Below are 7,237 nucleotides of genomic sequence, written 5' to 3' on the forward strand. Positions count from 1 at the left end.
TCTCCTCTACGCCTCGCGGGGCGTCTTTCCCCCCGCACACGCCTCCAAGAGACCAGGCGAGACGCGCCGCCACGGCCGCGGCGGCCGGGACGCCCTTCAAACCGCAACTTCCTCCCGCCCGCCGGGCGGCCCTTCCCCCCAGGCACCCCGCGACCGCCCCGGGACCCGTGCGCGCCCGGCTGCCCCCCCGTGAGGAGGGGCCCGGCAGCACGGCCGCGGGTCGGCCAGACGAGGAGCGAGAGAGAAAGGAACGCCGGCGGGCGGGGAGGGGGAGCGAACCGACAGAACGAGGACCGTCGACGGCAGGGCGGGCCGCAGCGGCACCCCCCGCGGGAGACGCCTCACAAGGGACCGGGAGGCCGCTCGGGCGGCGACCGGGCACGCGAGCCAAGCCGGCGGGAATCACACTGCACCCAACCCGGAGCAGTCCCGCCACGCCCGCGGCACCGAGCCGACCCGAAACCAACGGACAACCCCCGGGAGCCCGAGGAGACGCCAGCCGACGCGAGAGAGAACCGAGGCAGACGCCGACGCCAACCGACGAAGACCCCCGCGTGGCAGCGGGTCCCAACGTCCGACGACGCGCCGGACGCGGCCGACCGCCGGTTCCCCCAAATAAGAAGTCCGCCCCCGAGAGCGAGGCCAACCCCGCGGTTCACGGACCCTCAAGAGCCCCGCGGAGGGGGAAGGGGGGGTAGGACGGCTCCCGCGATCTCCACCGGCCGTGGGAACGCTGCCGTGGAAGGGGGGGACGAGGCGGCAACCGCAGACGCCCGAGAGCACGCGGCACGCACCACACGCGACACGACCTCGCCGCGAGAGTGGCCGGGACGTGGACGCGCGTGGGAGGGACGCACACGCGACGGAGGGCACGGGGGGAAACGGAGGCGGGTGGGACCGGGAGCCCACCGCCGCCCTTCCAAACCCACCCGTCCCGCGACGACCCCTCGCGGTGAGGGGGGTACCGCGCACGCGGGCGTGTGCACGGCCCTTCCCCGCCACCTGCCACCAGAAACCCAATCTCCCCCACAAGCTCCGCACAGCGGCAGGTCGACAGAGCCCCGTCCCGCGTGATCCCTCCTCGTACTCGGAGCGGGGAGGCGCGGGTCGCGGTAGGCGAGAGAGCAAACGCTGCGCGCAGAAGGCTGAGGTCAGGGCGGGCAGCCGAGGGGACCATCCGGGAGAAGCCCCTCGGAGATCGTAAAGCCCTTTCCGAAGATAGCTAGAGAAGGCAAATTCCTCACTGAGGGCGGGACGAACCCAACACCGACGAGCAGCCAAGGGCTCCGTGCACGCAACGGGAAACGAGCAACAGGCGCGGGACAGAACGGGAAGGACCACGCGCCAGCTGGTGGGGGGTCTGCGGTATCGGCAAAGGTCTCTTTCTCCGGGGTCTTCTTGAGCATTCGCGGACCGGGGGGACCTGCGACAGGTCCCCGCCGAGAGCCAGGCCTCTTCAAGGCGCACACAAAGGAGGAGCCTTGACTTGAGGGAGTCCGGTCTTTAAAAAGGGCCAGCCGCGATCGCTCAGCACCACCCTAACCGCGCAGGGCCCGCGGGTGAAGGCACCAAAAACATAGGCACGGGGTGGGCGCTCACCCAACGGAAGGAGCCTTTTAACCGCACACTCAACTCCTCGACCCCCCCCCTTTCTGTCACCGTGCAGAAAGCCGGCAACTAGGACAAGGGAAAGCGTAAAGGCACAAGCACCATGGAGCACAGGAGGCACGCCGGGGAGCGGGAAGCGCCACCGCCAACTCAGAAGCGGGCACCTTGGTGGTCAAAGCCCGGAACGCTCCAGGAGCACCGCAAGGCTCACACGAAGCAGGGCGCGTGCACACACCATTCGGGAAGGGTATGCACCGCAGCGGGTCTACCACCTTCCCCCGGCACGGGGGAAGAGGGCCGCGAAGCAGTGAACGGCGTGGGGGCAAGCGCCCCCGACACGTCCACAGGGACACCGCGAACCACAGCAACAAGTGTGCGCGGGTCAGCGCTCGTGCCGGACAGCCGCACCCCTGACTTCCACACACCACCCTGCAAAGGAATGGGGAGGAGAGACGAGGGGCCCGCTGGCAGAACGAGAAGAGCGGTCGCCATTCGCGCTGAATGACCATTCGCCATGAATGTCCGTCCCTCGCCTGGCGCGGCTTAGGCCCCGGCCCGAAGAGAACGCGGCAGCACCACATCGATCCAACGGGAGCGAGACACGCCATGCATCGGGAACAACGGGCGTGAGAGCTTTCTAACAACGCACTGGACGGGAATACGAGCGAGAAGAGCGAGAGAGAGCACGGGAAGAAGTCGCTAACACTGCCACACACACAAAAAAAAAAATTTACCCTTCTCGAGGGCGAGAAAAAAAAGGAAGCGTTGCACTCGGGAGGCACGTGGCGTGGAAGAACGGGACTCAACGGGCAGCGGAGGTTCGGGAACTCCTTCAAAAAAAAATAAAAATAAAAAATAAAAAATAAAAATAAAAAAATAAAATCCCCTTCGAAGGAGAAAAGGTGCAACTCGGGAGGCACACAGCAGGAAAGAAAGGGACACACCACCAAGCAGCGGAGGTTCGGGAACTCCTTCCAAAAAACAAAAAAAAAAAAAAACAAAAAACAAAAAAAAAAAAACAAATAAAAAAACCGGTCGGCCGCAGAGGAGCACGCCAGGGGGTCACTAGCACCAAACGGGAAAACCCTTCCAGTCGCACTCGGCACCAACGACTCCTACCGGTAACGGACGACAACCACCACGGGGAAATCGGGAACGCCTGACACGCGGGACGGTTGTCATAAAGCTGCCCCACAGAGCACAGGCAAGCAAGCACGGGAAAGCAGGAAGCGCGTACTCATGGGGGGACGCTAAGCTTCAAGCATCGAAGAGGCCCATGCGCAGAAGAAAAGAGCTAGGGCTGGACAAGCAAACAGCCTTGGTGCAAGCCTCTTCCAACGTCCTTTAATGACAAAAAGAGTCAAAAGGACAGCGTGTCAGCATATATCTCCAGGTACAATAAGGACAGATAGCAAAGATGAAAAGTGTAAAAGACACAGGGATAAACATGACAGGCCACACGGAACGTCTGGAAGTCATGTTCGGTGACGTGTCCCCAAGAGGTCCCCATGTAGAAAGAGAACCGGACCGCAAAGGAACAACTGGTCGACCTTAGAACCCTGAGTGCTCACAGACCGAGGAGGCCATGGTAGATAGCCTGGAACACAGCTTCCCCTCGGCCTCAGAAGTCCATGCTCCCGCTGGCAGGGACCGGGGAGGATCCTGGAAAAAATAAAGTCTCGGAGGCGCCCCCTAGCCGGGACACCTCGGCTCGGAGGCCGGGGACACAGCACCCTCTCGGCCTCAGAGGTCCAGGCTCCCGCTATCAGGGACCGAAGGGACTCCTGGAAAAGAAAAAAAAAAAAATCCGTGGCGCCACCTAGCCGGGCCACCTCGGCTCGGAGGCCGGGGACACAGCACCCTCTCGGCCTCAAAAGTGTCTATGGTCCCGCTGGCTGGGACCGAAGGGACTCCTGGAAAAGAAAAAAAAAAAAAAAAAAACTCCGTGGCGCCCCCTAGCCGGGCCACCTCGGCTCGGAGGCCGGGGACACAGCACCCTCTCGGCCTCAGAGGTCCAGGCTCCCGCTATCAGGGACCGAAGGGACTCCTGGAAAAGAAAAAGAAAAAAAAAAAAAAACTCCGTGGCGCCCCCTAGCCGGGCCACCTCGGCTCGGAGGCCGGGGACACAGCACCCTCTCGGCCTCAGAGGTCCAGGCTCCCGCTATCAGGGACCGAAGGGACTCCTGGAAAAGAAAAAGAAAAAAAAAAAAAACTCCGTGGCGCCCCCTAGCCGGGCCACCTCGGCTCGGAGGCCGGGGACACAGCACCCTCTCGGCCTCAGAGGTCCAGGCTCCCGCTATCAGGGACCGAAGGGACTCCTGGAAAAGAAAAAAAAAAAAAAAACTCCGTGGCGCCCCCTAGCCGGGCCACCTCGGCTCGGAGGCCGGGGACACAGCACCCTCTCGGCCTCAGAGGTCCAGGCTCCCGCTATCAGGGACCGAAGGGACTCCTGGAAAAGAAAAAAAAAAAATCCGTGGCGCCACCTAGCCGGGCCACCTCGGCTCGGAGGCCGGGGACACAGCACCCTCTCGGCCTCAAAAGTGTCTATGGTCCCGCTGGCTGGGACCGAAGGGACTCCTGGAAAAGAAAAAAAAAAAAAAAAAAACTCCGTGGCGCCCCCTAGCCGGGCCACCTCGGCTCGGAGGCCGGGGACACAGCACCCTCTCGGCCTCAGAGGTCCAGGCTCCCGCTATCAGGGACCGAAGGGACTCCTGGAAAAGAAAAAGAAAAAAATCCGTGGCGCCACCTAGCCGGGCCACCTCGGCTCGGAGGCCGGGGACACAGCACCCTCTCGGCCTCAAAAGTGTCTATGGTCCCGCTGGCTGGGACCGAAGGGACTCCTGGAAAAGAAAAAAAAAAAAAAAACTCCGTGGCGCCCCCTAGCCGGGCCACCTCGGCTCGGAGGCCGGGGACACAGCACCCTCTCGGCCTCAAAAGTGTCTATGGTCCCGCTGGCTGGGACCGGAGAGGAGGGAAGAAATAAAAAAAAAATAAAATAAAATAAAATAAAAAATTAAAAAAAAAAAAATTGGAAAAAAAAAAAAAAAATCCGGGACGGGGCCCAAGCCTTCTGGTCGACCTCATCCAGCTGCCACCAACCCCTCCTTGTGTCCCAATAGGTCGTACAGCCACCCTCCTCCCCTGAAGTTCTCCAGGTACAACCTCCTAGCTAGAGATGGTCCCCAGACAGGACGGCGTCTCCGTCGCGCACCCGCCTGCTTGCCTGTCACCCTCTCACCCTGGCCGGCTCACCACAGGCACTTCCCCGTCCTTTGTCACCAACCGGGGGACAGGAGCGTTGCGGAAACTTGTCGCCACTAGGTGTCGCCCGACAGCGATCTCGATCAAGCAAACCAATACAGACTGTCACGCGCCGCCGCCGCCACACACACTCATTCCGTCTCTCCGGAGTGACCTCCCTAGCTCAGGGGGACACTCACCCACGCACAACGGGGCAGGTACCCACCACTTCTCCCGAATGGCACAAACGGTCCCGGTTGTCCCGCCGGAACACAGTGAACGCGGGATGGACTCGGGGCCAACCCCCTCAGGCACCCAGAAAAGGAAAGTAGGACGGAGCGGTGAAAACAGGCCACCTCTAAGTGAAAGGACATGCACTCTCGAATCGGTTAACAATTAGCAAGGAACAGGCACAGTTAGGAAAAGGGAGCGTCCAAACTCCGTCGTGAGGGGAGGGTGGCGGCGACCTCAGTTCCACACCATTTTTAAATGGCTCACTCATTTTTAAAACCCTCCACCGATCCCGATGGGGGGGAGGGGGGTTGTTGTTGTTCTCTGTTCCTCGCTGCCACCGCCAGCCGGCACTCACCAAACCACACACCTGCCACCCTCTTTGGAAGACTAAACACAGAGAGTAAATTAAAAGAATGGTGGAATGATGGTGGAATGGTTAAAATTCCCGTGATTTGTTTTCACTCTGATCAAAACATACTTATTTTGTGCATTTGCATTCCCTTGTTCACACGTGCCTCTGTGTGTGTGGTGGGGGAGGGAGGGAGGGAGGGAGGGAGGGAGGGAGGGAGAAAGAGAGAGAGACAGAGACAGAGAGACAGAGAGACAGAGAGAGAGAGAGAGCCAATTTAAAAAATAAAAACATGGTTAAATACAGCCACTTTGGGAAGATTGCTAGAGAGAATGCAGTCCAGAGTATGGAGGCCAGAGCTCTGGACGCTCTAGACCACAGGTCTCCCATCTCCCATATACCAGGCACCCAGCACCACCATCCCTACTTTGTTTGCTTGTGCGTTTGTTTGCTTGCTTGTTACATTAGTTTCATCCCAAGTTAATAATTATATATTTTTTTTTCTATGCACGTATTTAGTTGTGGCAGGGGAACTCCTTCTTTAGGACAGGCAGACTTAGCTAGTTAGTTAGCCAGTCAAAAGTACGTAAAAAATTTATATCAACATAAATATCATTCACTAAGAAATCCTATCTGAAGAAAAAGAAAGAAAGGAAGAAAGAAGGAAGGGAGGGAGGGAGGGAGGGAGAGAGAGAGAGAGAGAGAGAGAGAGAGAGAGAGAAAGAAAGAGGAAAACTGGCAGACTTAGTTTTAGTGTTTTTGTTATTGTTTATTCAAGATATTGTTTCAGGGCTGGAGAGACGGCTCAGCGGTGAAGAGCACTGACTGCTCTTCCAGAGATCCTTAGTTCAAATCCCAGCAACCACATGGTGGCTCACAACCATCTGTAATGGAATCCTCTCCTTGTGTGTTGAAGACAGTGACAGTGTGCTCATAAAATAAATAAACAATAAAAATATGTTTGAAGATTAAAGAAAAAACTCTCTCTCTCTCTCTCTCTCTCTCTCTCTCTCTCACACACACACACACACAAATAAACTCTGTAATAAAAATCAATGTGACTTCATGATCAAACTTCTATAGTCAATAGGACTAGAGAGAACACATGTCTGTAAAATAAAAGCAGAACCTTTTCTGCTTTGTTTTGTTTTGCCTCAAGGTACGTTTCTTTTGGTATAGCCCAGGCAGTCATGGAACTTGCTCCGTAGACTTATCTAGCCTCAAGCTCACAGAGGTCCACTCTGCCTGCCTCGGCCACCCACACAGCTCTCTCTGCTGACTATATGTCTGCATGCCAGAAGAGGGCACCAGAACCTAGGAGGACACACCACATGGCTCCTGAGAATCCAGGTTTTGACTTTAAAAAAAAAAAAAAAATTCTGACAGCATAGAGGGTAGATATCTGCCTGCCAGGCTCTTCTAGTGCTGTTTAAGGTGGGGTAATAGCCATGTGAAGGAGACAAGGGGAGAGGAAAAATCGATTGGATGAGTAGTGCTGCTGAGATTAAGGAACACACACACACACACACACACACACACACACACACACACACACACACAGAGAGAGAGACAGAGACAGAGACAGACAGAGACAGACAGAGACAGTAAGACAAAGAGACAGAGAGAGAGAGATGACAGAGGGACACACCGAGGGAAAGACATCAGGACCAGCTGAATTTCTCAAGAAAAGAAAAGAAGAGAAAGGAAAAATGTTTTCTATATACACAAATCTGTATACATGATTTGTTATAGTGTCCCATTTGGGCACTTTGGATTCAACTGTGGATGGTTGTCAGCCAGCTTGGC

The 7,237-nt window shown here is 57.1% G+C and overlaps 1 long non-coding RNA gene across 1 annotated transcript in view; it reads right to left on the minus strand.

Moving 5' to 3' along the window:
- Positions 1–5,235, minus strand: part of LOC147997360 (uncharacterized) — an 18,277-nt gene extending 13,042 nt beyond the window's left edge. Inside the window, exon 1 of the long non-coding RNA XR_015647945.1 lies at positions 5,075–5,235. This is a non-coding gene — a long non-coding RNA (uncharacterized LOC147997360). The remainder of the gene's footprint in view (positions 1–5,074) is intronic.
- Positions 5,236–7,237: the final 2,002 nt, after the last annotated feature.

Source organism: Rattus norvegicus, unplaced genomic scaffold (assembly GCF_021556685.1).
Source record: "Rattus norvegicus strain SHRSP/BbbUtx unplaced genomic scaffold, alternate assembly SHRSP_T2T unassigned-0000181, whole genome shotgun sequence".
NCBI lineage: Eukaryota > Metazoa > Chordata > Mammalia > Rodentia > Muridae > Rattus > Rattus norvegicus.